Below are 16,847 nucleotides of genomic sequence, written 5' to 3' on the forward strand. Positions count from 1 at the left end.
CATAATGGAAAGATCATTACGATAGACCAGCTGACTTATTTCTCATCTGACCCAGCCTCTACAGATAGTATTCAGCGCATCGGTAAAACGACTATCCCTTACAAGGATGTTGGCATAAGTTTGATTAAAGATTCTGGTTTACTGGGAACTTTTTCCTTCCCTCCTAACGTATCGCCTTCTATTGCAAATATCCATATGATTTCATCGAATGTTGTTACTTTTGATGATCCTTGGATCGTACCTTCCGATTCCGAGCTGGATTCATTTGATGGCGCAATGCCTTTGAGTCCCTTTGAAATTGCATATCAGGCTGTACAGTCATTTTCTGATCCTTCTTCAACTGAAATTGATCCAATGAATGTGATCCATGAGGAATCACTTTCTATATCTATCTCATCTACAACCACATTTCCTGATCTTGTTCATACTAATGAGCAGATTTGTGAACTATTGTCTGTTGATGATTTACCATGGGAAGATCTACATCACCGATCTTCATTTTTACCTAAGCTTGATCATTTTGAAAATGATTTCTCTTCTATTTTCACTACTGATTATGTCAAAGACCCACATAATCCATTGCAACATTCTGATTTTGAGTTAAATTTGGAAAATATCTCTTGAACGGTTCCTATTGACATTTCAGTTAAGCCAGGAATTATTGAAAACATTCATATAGGTGCTTCCTGTACAGATGATGAAATCAAAACTTATAAAGCCCTATTTCAAGAATTCCGTGAAGTTTTTACCTGGTCATATGAAGAAATGCCAGGAATCGATCCATCAATTGTTGTCCATGAAATTAAGACTTACACGGATGCTAAACCTGTTCGACAACGCTTACGTCAAATACATCCGTGAAAAGCTGCTGCTATCAAAGATGAAGTTGAGAAATTACTTCGCGCAGGTTTCATTTATCCAATTCCTTTAACCAATTGGGTATCAAATATTGTTCCTGTCAACAAAAAAAAAGGAACGATAAGAGTATGTATCGACTATAGGGATATTAATCGAGCTTGTCCTAAAGACAATTATCCAACCCCCTATATCGATCAAATTATTGATGATTGTTCCGACAATGAAATGTTCTCCTTTATGGATGGATTTTCCGGCTACAATCAAATCAACATACTCCCTGCTGATCAACCTAAAACAACTTTCATTTGCCCATGGGGAACATTTTCTTATTGCAAATTACCCTTTCGATTGAAGAACGCTGGAGCAAATTTTCAAAGGGCTATGTCTTACGAATTTCATGACATCAAGTACATTGTGCAGCCTTATCTCGCTGATTTACCTGCCCATTCATCACATAGAGCTAATCATCTCACTCATTTACGAGCTATCTTTATGAGATGTAGGCATTATCGAATTCAGCTGAATCCACACAAATGTGTTTTCTGTGTAGAAATGGGTCACGTACTGGGATTTTTCGTGTCAAAGGTTGGCATTCATGTCAACCCCTTGAAGGTTGAAGCTATCGTCAATCTACCTCCTCCATCGACTCTTCACCAACTCCAAAGTTTACGAGGGAAAGCAAATTTTTTACGTCGTTTCATTCCTAACTACGCCAAGATAACGAAAGGTTTTACCAGGTTGTTAAAACAGAATATTACATTCTTTTGGGATGATATTTTTGATCAATCTTTTGATGCACTTAAACATGCGTTAACCCATGCACCGTTACTGCATCCTCCCAATTACAACCAGGATTACTTTTTGTATCTCGCCGCTTCTCATTCCACCATTGGCATGGTTTTAGTTCAGGAAGATGAATTCAACAATGAACATGTGATTTACTATCTTAGTCAAACTCTGCATCCGACTGAGCTTAAATATTCACATGTGGAGAAATTGGCCTTGGCAGCTGTCCAAAGATTTCATCACTACATCTTATTACACAAAACCACAGTAATTTCTGACTGTAACCCTATGATGTATATCTTGACTAAACAATTGCTAGGGGGTAAGTATTCCAAATGGATAGTTATCCTGTAGGAATTTGACTTTGAATTTGAAAAATCCAAGGCAAAGAAATTTTTGGTTTTTGCTGAACTGATGTGTGATTTCCCGCATACTGATACTGAAGTTGTGGCGGAAGAGCCCATTGCAGATAAATCCTTGTTTCTTATGAGTACTCTTGATCCTTGGTATGGAGATATTATTGTTTATCTCCAAACCCAATATTTTCGGCCTGAAATATCACGATCTCAGCGATGGAAAATACGTTTCCAATCCAAACAATATAATATTATTGGCGATACACTTTATCATTGTGGAGCGGATTCTATTTTACGACGTTGTTTAACTCATGAAGAAGCTAAAAAGGTTGTGAATGACTGTCATTCTAGAGCATGTGGCGGTTGTCATGCGGAAAGAGTCAATTTTGCGGACAAAACCGACCTCCCTAGAAAGCTAAGGCGTTTCTAGTGACAAACAAAACAATCAAGCACTATCTTTCCCTAAATATGCATTTAAAATAAGAGCAACCAGGTGTTTTAAGGCATACCTTTAATCCAACGCTGTTTGTAGCACCCAAGCCTCTTCGATCCAGATGAGCTCCTTCTCCTTGAAGCCTGCATTCACTAACAAGCAAACGATTACATAGCACCTGAATAACTCATATAATAAAACATATTCATCATAAAGACCAAGGAGTTTATGAAACAAATTATATATAACAACTTGTTGAGAAAATGAACTTAATTGTATTAATTGGAAACAAAAGAAACCTTACAACCAGTGCCTTGGTGTTGTGCAGGTCCCTCCCAGGGTCCAGCAAGAGTTCTCCTCTACTTTGATCAGCTCACCCACTTCCAAATGAAGCTAAGAAAGGAATGGGATCTCTCCTCTCAAGCTCTATAAGGGAGTCCTAATTTCAGCAGCATCTACCCTTAGGAATGTTCAACTTTCAACCTCCCCTCCCTCTGGCCCAATGCTTGTATTTATAATGCTTTGGAGGAAGTTAAACAGGTCCACCATCAATGGGATAAGCCCCTCTTTCAAAGGGATAGCTCCCCTCTTCATGGGATAAGTTCCTCTTTCATTGGGATGCATGAACCATCTGGAGGCGCTCAATCCACGTCAAACCATCTTCTAGAATGCTCTAGAATCGACCGCAAGTAAGTTTTTTGAAGTAAAACTTGCGCCTTTTGACTTTTACAGGGGTACGCACCCACCCCTTTACAGACAGAGCGTACAAGTACGCAGGTATTATGTACTTGAGGTGCGGGCCCGCAGGTAAGAGTAAGAGAAAGTGCGTAACCAGAGTTATATTGATTTTTAAAGGCTTTCTCTCTTTTTTGGAGTTTGACATGAGGAGCAGAGGTATAAGACTTGCCAAGGAGGACAATATGGTTATTGATGGAGCCATACTGACTGCAAATAGTCATGGTGACAAATTTTAGTGTAACAGCGGTCATATGTCTAGGTATGCCACAACCCAAAAGATATTGCGCGCTAGTTATTTCTAGCCATCCTTATTCAAATATTGTATCTATGCAATCCGGAAATGCCACAATTATCAAATCTTTAATCGTAAAATGCATGCTCCACCTGCTCCTCTTCACCCTATAATTGTTGTCGGTCCTTTCGCAAAGTGGGGTATTGACTTTATTACATGTAACCCTCACTTGGCTTGGGGGAATGCGTATATTATCCTAGCGGTATATTATTTTACTAAGTGGGCCGAGGCGATGCCTACATTTTCGGCAGACGGCAAGATTGCTGCAATTTTCGTATTCAATCATATAATTGCTAGATTCGGTGTTCCTCAAGCTATTATTACTGATCATGGAAGTCACTTTCGAAATATCATGATGAGTGACCTGATAGATTAACTTGGCCCGCGCCACGATAGTTCTACTCCATATTACCCGCAAGCTAATGGTCTGGTTGAAGCTATCAATAAAGTTTCAGTCACTATGATCAAACGAATCATTGGTATTCATAAGTCAAATTGGCATAGCATGCTATTTTTAGCACTTCGGGCATATCAGACCTTAGTGAAACATCGACTGATTTCACTCATTTTCAACTAGTCTACGGTTTGGAAGCAGTGTTACCTATTGAATGCGAAATTCCGTCATTACAATTAGCCATAGAATTACTCCCAGCTACTTTTGAAGAAGAGAAATGTTTTTTGTACTTAGCTGAGCTAGATGAGAATCGACACACTACTACAATAGCAAGCGAGACTCATGCGAAACGAATGAAAACTCAGTACAACAGAAGTGTTACACCTCGTAATTTTTCAGAAGGAGACCTAGTTTTAGTATATGACCAAGCGAACGATAAGCTAGGGGCTAGAAAATTTGTACCTATGTGGCATGGTCCTTACATTGTTAAGCAAAAGCTGACAAAAGGGGCTTATGAATTAATAGATTTTGACGGTATCTCTTTGGATAAACCCATAAATGGACTTTATCTGAAGAGATATTATGCTTAAATTTTGTGTGGAGATTTTTTGTTAGATTAGTTTCTTTACAACTGGTGTGTTTTAAATTATAGAAGTGTGCCTAGTTTAGAGAGTGCTCTTATCACTATTCCTGCTTATCTTGATTTTACTCTTGATATTGCAGATGTTGATGTCTCTTCAAACATACATTGGTTTTGCTGATTGTGCTTGTCATAGTACACGGAACATTTCCTCCGCAACTTGGGTTATTTATTCACCCTCTCATGAGTTAGTGTCTATGCATGGGGTAAGCCTCAGTCAAACAATGAATAACATTGCAGAGTATAGTGCAGTGATTGAGTTATTATCTGAATCCATCTCATTTGGGATTCAGAGTTTGATTGTTAGGTTGGATTCTGAACTCGTTGTATTACAGCTTAACAGGGTTTATGCCATTAGATATCCAGTGTTATTAAGGTTATTTTTGGGAGTTCGTCTCTTGGAACGTGAATTTGATTACATTGAATATCAACATATTCCAAGACATTTAAATACATTAGCGGATGTAGTTGCTTCTAGTATGATAAATAGACATTTGCAATAATCAAAACAGTAAATTTAATAACATTCGACAACATGTTACACGAGATAGTTGGTAATAATGATATATCATAGCATAGAAGTGCGTTTCAAAATATACATCGTCTTCAATCATAGGTTGAAAAACACCTTATGATCGGAAAAAAGGATAATACAAAAAGACAAAAATGTCGCAAGTCTACAAAATCGATCATCCTATCCCTGGTGATGATCACGATAAGAAACTACTGCTCGGGCCACCCTACATAGGAACCTCCTAAAAGGTCCTGGGACCCCAATCACATATCTCTGTAACCTAAGTGGAATATCATCTATATCAGTCTCTGGAATATCTAGTGTCAAGCACTCTAGATGATGCTCCAAGTAGGTTAGGATCTCTGCTGATTGGTCCTATGGGGCTAGTCTTGCTGCAGCTGGTTTTCTCCTCTTGTAAGGCTAGAGAGCAGCTGGTCGTTGTGGACCCACATATGCATTTAAACTTTTGATTCTCAGTTTTGGACGATTTAAAATATACAAAAAAAAAAATTAAAACTTAGAAAGTGTTGAAAATGGTTTTTACCTGAATCATCCCATCGTTCTCCTGGTGGAAGAATCATGTCTGGGTCGCCGCGGTAATCCATCCCGGCATATGGAAAATCTTGAATCACAAAAAGTTGGTTGTTCAACCAACAAAAATATTCAGGTGGAAATCGAACAACCTCTGTGCCCTCCTTAGAGTGACGGGCCATCAAAGCAACCCAACGAACCATTCTAGGCTCTCGAGGAAGACCAGCATCAACAGGAATATGTTGCGGGGCTAACATGGGGATCCTCTCGAGAGCAAAGGTGACTACGATAAATCCATATTCAAAGTTTTTTAGGTTTCCATTCTTTGCTCTGGTTAGTCGGCCTTTCACATTTGCTAACACAGCCTCGCACTAGTTGTATATGGTGCCTCGGAAACAGTCTACAACCATCTGCATCTGGGATCTAGTAGCCACATGCAATGCTACACTCCCACATAGTCTGGTAACTGTGAATGCAATAACTTTAAGCTTAGGACGGATGATAGTTTTAATATCAATCCATTTATCCTTGGGGTCTGCTTGGTCATTGCAAAACTCCAATCGGAGACCAGTGACAGACTGGCCACCTGGCTTAGTCCCGAAAAGAGATAATTGTTCGCCCCTCTTGGACAAACTAGTCAAAAAGTATATGTCCTCTAGCTCGATTTCGAGCCGGTGGCCACCAATCACAAAGCACTAGTCCTATGTGTTCCATCTGTCTACCAGCCATGTCAAGAGGTCTACTTGGGCCATCATGCCCTGTATAGCCCATAACTTATATAATCCACATGCTCTCAATGCCTGCAATGTGGGCATATCATTCATTGTGGCATAGTCTACATCCTTATGCTTGCGTTCTCGCCAAATAAGCATTTTGAATGTCCTACAATGCATAAAAAGACATATTAGAACAAGCTTGTTCGAAAAATTTTGGGCAAATTTGGAGAAATTTAAGTTTTAAACTTCATTCCACTTGGTCTACACCTGCTGCTTACAAACAGTGCGTAGGTCCGCACGGGTTGTGAGCAATAGGTGCAGACCCACGACCTTTTTCTTTATAGCAAAAAGTCGGGGTCTGCAGGGCCTGTGTGTTGCGCTTGCGGACCCCCGCAAGCGATTTTTTAAACCTAATTTTCCTTTAAAAATCAAATTTAAAGCCTAAAAACGAAATGTAAACGGATGAAACATAAGTTAAGGAGGACATGAATTAGCTAGAGCTGACGGTTTTTTATTCCGACAGATGGATTTTCCAGTATCTTCACAGGAACTTTTTTTACCCAAAAGTTCTCACTTCTCACTCTAAACTCAAATGGTAAAAATGAAGTTAGAAAAGCCCTTTTTATAAGTTTTTTCGAGTAAATGAATTTTTAATTTATTTATTTTTCACTTTAAAAAGGTAAATTTTTAAAACATTTTTATTTATCTTAAACAGGTATATGTAATGTTTTGAGTTTTTGTGCAGAATATTGGATTTTTCAGGAAAATTGATCATTTTTCAATAAAGAGCATACTTTTATCACTTTTTGGACTGAAATGGAATATTTACGAAAAATTTATACATTGACTAATTACAATCAATAGAGTCCTCTTTAAACCCTTTTCAGACTCATTAAATATGAAAAGATTGTCAAGCGCTTGTCTTTTCCAGCTCGTTAAAGTATTGGAAATGTCATCCCTCCTGTATTATTTTATCCTTTTTCGGACCTAAGGGATTATTTTATGAAAAGGTACCCCCATGGAGTTTTCTTAAGTTTTTCTTCTGACTCCCTAAAATTGAAAAACACTAAGTTTTTCCTATATTGGACTCATTAAAATTTAACAGGAAAGGACCTGTTCAATTTTAAACAAGAACAAACCACTCCTTCTTAGGGTTCGAATTTTAAACTAATTTGGACTCATACGAAGGATGAGCTTATAAACAAGCAAAAGTTATCCTCCTCAAGCTTGTCAAAAATAAAGAGGTACTTGCCAGAAATGGTGGGGGAAAAGAGAGAAAAATGAACCTGTTTGTTACACTTTGTTTTAAAAAAAAGGTCATCAACCATTCTTGAACACGACACTTTTTGTTCACCTGGGTTGGGAAAATCCTTTGCCTAACAGTTAATCAAACCACATTGAAAGTCTTCAGCCGTTTTTGGGTATTAGCTTTGGGTCAATTGTCACCAAGCCATCTGCAGTGTCGATATGTGTTCAAGAAAAAAATTCAAACAAACCATTCATCTGCAAGATATCTGTAATCCATTTTGACCATCCCTAAGTCAGTCCTTGCCAATATATTTTCTCAAAACTTGATCTATGATTTTGTGTTGTGGGCTTGCCTATGATGGATTGCTTTCTATTGACTTCAGCTCATTATCTAGGAAGTTGATCTAGAAATCGTCAGTGTTAGGTAAACTTGACTCGGGATAGAGTCAAAGTTGACCAGGTTAAACAGTGATGGTTTTGGGGCACATGGTATTGTGCACCCATGGTATTCTGCTCATGGTATTTTATGTAATGGAGATTATAAAAGGCTGGAAGGACTTCATTGTAGTGCAAGACCTGGAGGTGAGCGGTGAAAGGCTCACTTGGTCGAATTGGCCAGGGTTTTTGCCAATGCTAATGAGATCTTATTAGGTTGGGTTTTTCCCCGATAAACATTTGTGTTTATGTGTTTATGGTTGTTTCTGGTTATTTTTATATTTATTCCTCTCAGTAATTATTTATGTTATGCGGTAAATTTTTTAACAACTGGTATCAGAGTCAGATATTGGCTTCAAAGGGATTCTTTGATGCTAGGGGTTTATAGTGCCTGATGAGATCAATGTAGCCTTTTTCCAGATCTGGGTCTGGAAAATAATGGTGGAACAATCATATGCGAAAGAACCTCGAGGATAATGTCCGGAAGATAGTGCCATAACTGTTAGGGATCGCAGTGCATTTGCGATATTTACCAGTTTGGAACATGCTGACAAATTGTTCGGGATTCATGCGGCTATTTAAAGAAGGTTGAGAGATACCTTTGGTAATATTAAAATTCAAGGCTGAATATGCTCAAAGCTTTTATCGTAGGGAATCGATAAGGGATTTTTCCTGTGTGTTATATGCTGTGTTGAAAGATGGAGTAGGTGTGGGCTGCATGCAGGTCAGCAGAAGAAAATTGTTCATGCGGCTTCAAAAATTGTTCGTTTTCTGCTACGTGAGGCCACCGGTGCTGGAATCTACAAGGTTCTCATTAGGTTTGTAGTTGGAGCGGTTTGATAGAAGTTTTTGAGCAAATCAAATTGAGAGAGGATGGATTAGAATCGCAGCAACAATAAAAAAAATAAAAATTTAATGAAGTCGAAATTATTGCATGTAAATGGGCATACTACTGTAAGACCTGGTAAGGCATGTGTACCCCTCGGTGATCACCGCTACAGTCTGGGTTAGACCTAGGTGATAGGGGGGATGTCAGGTTAACAATACCCCGGGTAAAAACTTTGAGGGTGGTAAGAGCTAGAGTGAGCGGGATTGTCTCACTTAGCAGGTTTCGCTGGAGTTAGTCAAAGAACCCCAAGTCAAGTTTAAGGGGGGAATTGTTAGGTAAACTTGACTCAGGATAGAGTCAAAGTTGACCAGGTTAAACAATGATGGTTTTGGGGCACATGGTATTGTGCACCCATGGTATTCTGCCCATGGTATTTTATGTAATGGAGCTTATAAAAGGCTGGAAGGACTTCATTGTAATGCAAGACCTGGAGGTGAGCGGTGAAAGGCTCACTTGGTCGAATTGGCCAGGGTTTTGGCCAATGCTAATGAGATCTTATTAGGTTGGGTTTTTCCTTGGATTTTTGGCTTTCCTGGATAAACATTTGTGTTTATGTGTTTATGGTTGTTGTTGGTTATTTTTATAATTATTCCTCTCAGTAATTATTTATGTTATGCAGTAAATTTTTTAACAGTCAGTACCTTGAAAATTGCATGCCCTAATGGTAGGTTTCTTGCCTTCGACGATAGGTTGCATCATTGACCTTCGATCGAATGATTCTATGACATGTTTGACTTCAGCTCATTTATTCACATTTCATGGATTGGACTGGGTACTTTGAGAGCCTTTGACATTACTGGTGGTTTCTCTCACACTTGTTAACGATCCACATCATTGACTGGTAATCAAGTGGTTTTTACCATGTTCGACTTCGACACATTCATTCGCATGGATAGAATCATACTAGTTCGGGAAGCGGAAATTAAGACCCTGGATCTAGTTTCTACCATCCAGGTTGCAAGGAATTTTGTTATTCATTATATAGTGGACTATTCATAAACAGATGGCTGCATCCATACTATGTCTACACATGTCTATACTCTTGATGTATTACAAAATCATTCCTATATCAGAACAGTTTAGTCAGTTTTCTAGTCAGTTTTGATCTGAGTATGGGAATTCCTACCTCAGCGATGATATGTCTACATATATATATTTTGCATTGAATGTTTTTATAGGTTCCGATTGGGGTGTCCACAAGATGATCCTTGAAATGATAAAGTACTTCACTCTTCATAAATGACAGACTCTATCTTCATCTATTACAGACTTTGCACTTTAGGGGGAAATCTATTGCACTAAAAATTGTCATCTTGACATTCTGCTATCTGTATGAGTTCATTACCACTCATACTTTCCTCCTCTACAATTCTAAAACATCAATTCCTCATATCAAGTCTGGAAAATAAGAGAAAACCCCTCAAAAGTCTTTAAAACTCTAGTTCCGCACCTAATGGTCATGTCTCCTACGCACTTGACCGCACTGTCTCTGTGTTAAAGGTGCAGACCCCTGTAAAAGTTAAAAAGGCGCGAGTATACTTTGAAAAAATCACTTTCAGTCATTTCTAAAAGCTTCTGGAAGGAATCTTGAGGTGGAAAGTTCACTCTTTTGATGTTCATGTAACCCATATCTTAAGGAGCTAATCCCTTGATGTGAGGAGCTTATTCCTTTGAAGGAGGATTCTATCCCTTCATAGGTGGACCTGTAACCTCCTCCTTTGCACTATAAAAAGAAGCATTGGGCTGGTTACTGAAGGAGTTAGAAGATTAGTATTTTTTGAGGTGAAATGTTGTTGGAACTTAGTCTTCTTTAGTTTCGTTTTTATGAGGAGAGATTACATACCTCTAAGATCTCATTTGGAAAAGTGCAAGGCTTGTCAAAGTAAAGGAAATTCCTGTTTCGGACCCTAAGAAGAGCTTGTTCAACATCAAGGTTGAAAAGGTTGTAAGGTTATTCTACTATTCAAAGTTAATACAAATATATTTGTTTTTCTCAATAAGCTGTTAATTCATGGTTTATTTTATCGATTCCTTGATCACCATAATAGACATGATTTATAATATTTACTATGTAGGTGCTATTTAATGTTTGCTTGTTTGTGACTGCAGGTCTTCAAAGATAACTCTTTCAAACGACCAGGGGATGACTACTATGAACAAGCATTGGATCTAAGGCAGGATCCTAACACCTCTGTAGTATTTACTTATAAATCGCATATGTCTAGAGAAAGATAGGTTTTTTTGTATGTTGTTTCTAGACTATCTTCTGATACTAGGGAGATCGGCCTTGTCCGCAAGATCGATTTATTTGGCAAACACGGTGCCACGTGGCTGAGATGATGATGTGGTGCCATCTAGATCACCATCACTATAATGAGCACATCTCTTGATCCAGAGATCAGACTAAGGTAAAGTTTTATATGACTAGAATTATCTCAACAAGAAAAACATAATGAAACTATTTATGTGAAGTTTTATAGAATTTGAAAAAAAAAAAGAGATTGAAATTTTTAGACCCCATTTCATAAAAACACCTTGGATCTTGGGTCAGCATCGTAACCACATCCTCTTAGTTGGTGTTAGGGTTAGGATAAGGAGGGGGTGTTTTTTTAGACATTTCCAACATTGAAAATATCACATCAATTGAAGCTCAAATGAAAAATTTATTTCTCCCACAATTTGACGCACATTGTTGAGCACCATGTGGTACAAGAGTATGACATGTCAACCCTCATTACTCAGGCATATGGAACTAGCCACATCTAGGCTTTCAAGAAGAATATAGAAGATATAAAACTATAACTATAATTAAGGGTCAAGGAAGTGAAAACCCAATGTCTAGATGGCTATCAAGCTATGTTAAATACTAAGTTACTAGGAGGAGTGGGCTTTCCAGTCTTTTATGTCATTGGATTTGTTCCATAGTTGAGTAGAGCAACTAAGAGTGGGAAGTTAGAGAGCACAATAGAAGAGGATAAGATTTTGTAGAATCCTTACAAGCCAAAGGTATCAGATAACTCCACATAGAATGCCTCTTTGTTTGCATTTGCATATTTCCATACTAGAGAAAAAAGAGCATAGTTGTCTCACCTTCTAGTTGGGTTTTTTTCTCATACAGGTTTCCTTGGGTAAATATTGTGTTTATTTATGGATGGTGTGTGATAAATTTTATGTTCTCTATTTTCACATTTTAGCTATTCCATAGATTTAAACATAAAACCATTAATTAAAGAATATGAGTTCTAAAGTAAATTAACCTTCACAGCAAATATTTCAATGTATTATTAGATATTTCTAATGAATTTCTCTAGTGGAATATCCATGGTAGCATATATATCATGTTGTATAAGAGTAGGTTTCTTTGGGGTATTTTGTGGGAAGTGTTGAAGCATCAATAGACCCAAGAAAACTATGCACTTTTTCTCATTTTCTCAGATACTACTTTTCTTTTATTTGTGTTTAATTTTTAAATTAACCAATAAGCTCCTAATGGCCATATTTTTTTTTTTCATATTTTGTTTTATCCTAAATTCAACCACTCTAATGTGAAAGTAATATGATCTATTGATTTAATCCACCTTCAAATTTGTTGCTTTTCCAACCATCTATCTATTGACCTAGAAGTCATCCCAATTCAGATACCTCCTCCTTAGCCCAACTCGAGTGTTCTACCTCTTTATTCTTTAACAAACCACTAGCTGTTCATGTTTATGGAAAATGAACTTTTCTTTGTTGAACTTCTACCCAAGTATGATCACTTCTTCAACAACCCGGTAGATTGATTCATGACTAGCTATCCATGTGGATGGAAAATGATGTTTCCGCTATTATGAATTCCACTTATTAATTGCTTATTTTGAAACACCCCCATCCAAACTCTCCCACAATAATACTCAACTAGTGGAGAGTTAGGAAATAGGCCCATTTGAGGGATGCATGATGTGCACAAGGAACATGCTCTGAAATAGGCTCCACCAGCCACTCATTTGTATAGTTGGTAGTGTTTGTTTTTAGAGAAATCGCCTTGTGTACATCATGCATCACCATAATGGGTATATTCCCTAACTCCCCCTACACATACACATGTACTATTGATAGTGCTCCTGCTAGTGAGTGAGCCTATATTATTTTGAATGAAAAATCCCCCAACACTCTAGTTGTTAAGCCCTAGAAAAGCCCCATGTTAACCCTAAAATCCCTTATTAATCCCCATATATCGGGTTATTACATTTATATTTCTATTTGATTATGTAGACTAGAACCTTTCATTGTACCCTTTGTCTCTTACACACACACACACACACACACCAAGGAGACCTAGTATTAGGGTCATCATATCTTATATTGTATTGTATTCATTGCAAAAGGAGGTTCCATACTCAAAGTGGATTATATTCATTGACTTCTTATCATTTTTAAGGCTTCTGGTCCATACTATTTTGTATTAGAGCTATGAACCTAGGGTTTTTCTACTCCAAATGAGACATTTAGGAAATTTTGCTATAATTATTTTAGGAGCATTAAAACAACAAGAATTTGAGGCAGTTGAGGAAAAATGTCAAAGTACAAGTGGTCAAACTTTTAGATTCGAGTTTTTTATACTTTTGAAGAAATATCTTGTGGAATTTAGGGGTTGTGATTAATTTTGAAATTTATTTCAAATGAATCATCTAGTAATTTCCCTATAATTCCTTTCCTAGGAGGATTTGGACCACAAAATTTTGAGGATATTAATAAGAGATATCAAGGTCTAGGTGATAAAAATTTGATATTATATCTTTTTATAACTTAGGATAATATAGCCAATTGAAGTTAGGATTTTTGAGTAGTCCTAAACTCATCTTCTAAACGAAACATCTTGTTAGATCCATTGTAACATTTTCCCAAAGAAGTTTTAGACTGTGAAATTGTTAGGGTTTTTAGGAGACATAATAAAGTACATCAGTTAGCAATTTTAGAATGAAATTTAAAAATTAAATGCATGGCATGATGTACAAGTTCACTCTTAGGAAGGGGCCAAAAATCAACAAGTTTTGGGAAAGTCACCATAAATTTCATTTGGCACATCAATTTTTTTATCAGCTGTGGAATTGTAGAGAAGACATATGAAAGTACTACATGATAAAATTCCAAACTCATAAGAGATTAAATTTCATATTTATATTAGAAAAAATATCAACCATCCAAACGATCTCCAAATTAGGGTTTGAAAGGTATGTAATGTGCAAGTGGAATAAATTTTGCTTGTTGGTGATTGAAAGGTTGTGATAAAGAGGAGAATTATTATTTTCTCATATGGAAAAGGGGTATACACGTAACACCATTGGTACTCTTCATGAAAACCCAAACATGGAATTTAAATAAAGTGAAGACTCAAAATACAAGTTATCCCAATTAGAGAACACAATTAATGAAATGAATGGTAGTGTGTTGAAACAAGTGGATTTATCATGTTCTCATAAAAACCTTAAAGGGGAAATTAGGGATGACATGGAAAAAGAAGATTATTGAAAATAATGAAGACATATAAAATTCCATGAGTTCCATTGAAAATATCCTCTCCGAGCAATAGTACAAATGGGGCCAAAATCTGACAGTTATTAGTCGGACATGCGACTTATTGGCGTACTCGACTATCCCACACATTGGTGCTTATGAAATTGTCGCTGAAATTCTGTTGAATAGCCAAAAGTTTAGTTACCATCTCGATTATATGACACATAAAAAGGCTAGAATGGTTATTGAAAAACTCACGTTTATAAGTTGTTTTTTCAATGCTACAAATCATGAGATATTCGACGAATATAAAGTTGAATATCTGGTAGGTTGCGCACCAGTCCACAATATAATATTCGACACAGAGGTCATTTTCTATGACGAAACAACCTAACGTTGAGGTGTCGAGTAATCGACGACATAAGTAAATTGTGCGAGAAATGTGTAGTCGCTCTAACACTTGCAAGCCAATGGTGAAGTGTTGGATATGCGATGGATGAGAGTTTTATCCAATGGGAGTGTTAAGGTACCGACACTTCGGTTTGTCGATTCGATCGTTGAGTATTTGACGAATACTCTGACCAATAGTCGTCGAATATTCCACGTCCTGCCTTTGCTGTCGAATATTCGATAGAGTCCTATTTTTTTAAATACTAGTCCATCAAATATTTGACAGAGATAATGCATTTAAAAAAAATATAATACACAATATTATTTTGAAGACTATAAGAAGTGACAACAGTTTATGGTTGACTTCAATTTCATCTCAACTTCGTTGTCTCTTTCTCTCCTCCCTTGTGGCTCTGGCTCATTTCATCTCAACTTCGTTTTCTCTATCTTTTTTGTGTGAAGAGTGAGGAAGAAGTGAAGTCCCTATCCTAGTGTCAGCTCCTCCCTCTTTGGGTGTAGTTATTTCTCCCCTGTTCCCCCAGTTGTCAGTGCTAGGCTCCACCCTAGCAATCTCCCTTCCCCGTGTCTCCCTAATTTGCACACTTTGGGAGTTGATTCATTTGATCCTCCTTTTAACTTTAATTTACATGATTTGAATAGGTCTAACGATAATGATGATGAGTCGATTCATTTGATCCTCTTTTTAACTTCAATTTCCATAAGTTGAATAGGTTTGATGATGATGATGATGATGATGATGGTGATGATGATGATTTCTTCTCTTAGTAATAGGTTTGTTAGCTTGTTGAATAATAATAATAATAATAATAATATTTCTCTTAGTTGTCAACTTGTCGATTTATTCCTTTGCCCCTCTAGTCTATACTCTTTTGGAGAAGGAATTAAAATTTTCCCTTGCTTCTAAGAAAATCCTAGAGAAAGATATCATGTGTGACATTGAGTTTTGGATTAGGGACTTACCGGATAATACTAAGGATATGATTCGACAAGATTGCACGATCGTCCTTAGGAAAGCAAAGCCCCCTAAGAGCAATATTAGCAAGGAATAGTTTGATGCCCTAAAATCTTTGAACAGGAACCGGGACATCATTGTCCTTAAAGATGACAAAGGTGGGGCTGCAGTAATCCTTGAGAAGGAGGATTATCGGAAAAAGATATTGCATCACCTTTGTAACAATGGAAGCTATAGAAATCTTAAAAAAACCCCTTGAAGAGGATCTCCAAAAAGGTTTCTATGGCTATAAAGTCTAGTATCACTATTGGCACCTTTAGCCACAAACGTATTGAGAGTAGCCCCATCACTCCTAGGATCTATGGGCTTCCAAAGATTGATAAGGATGCCCCCCCCCTGAGACCCATTCTCAACACCATAGGAGGGTCAAACTATCTTCTAACTAAATATTTAGCCCTGAAGCTTAATCCCCTTGTTTGCCTCACAGAGTCTTTTGTCAAAGACTCTTCATCATTTGTCAATACATTAAGGGACATGAAGTTTGATACTGGAGACAATTTGGTTAGTTTCAATGTAGTTTCCCTTTACACTAACATCCCTATTAAGGAGGTCATTGAGGTCATCAGTCGCCTCATTGATCCCGACACTAGAAAACTGTTGAAAATGCAACAAGATGATGGAACTTAGTGGAAAGGAGTCGCCTTCACTAAGTGGGCCCGCAAGCTATTTTTGGTGCAAAGTCTATTTTTAGACATATGGATCATTGTCTATGAGTTGCAGGATGCTATTTGTGGATGATTGGTCATGTTGGTAAAAATAGATGGACTTCTATTTTTAGACATATGGGCGGAGTCTATTTTTAGACTGCTATGCTAAAAATAGAACAGTGGAATATTATTAGCTCTTAGTAATATTTGGACTATAAACATTATCTTATCCTCTTGGAGCACTTCAATTCGAGCTACGGATGTGGCACATGCAACTGCCAGAAGGAAATATGCTTTTCTTATGGGTCAGTTGAGCTATTGCATGATGGACATCAGTTAGAACTCAAGTGATTAAGTTTGGTGGAGTTGATTGAGGAGTTGATGGATTTGTGTTCAGTTTGACTTGGTTGAACTAGTTGTATTTAGTCTAACTGCAGAATACACTAGTGAT

This window comes from Pinus tabuliformis, chromosome 7, assembly GCF_031772625.1.
Source record: "Pinus tabuliformis cultivar Carrire ecotype Pingquan chromosome 7, CPIR1, whole genome shotgun sequence".
Lineage (NCBI taxonomy): Eukaryota > Viridiplantae > Streptophyta > Pinopsida > Pinales > Pinaceae > Pinus > Pinus tabuliformis.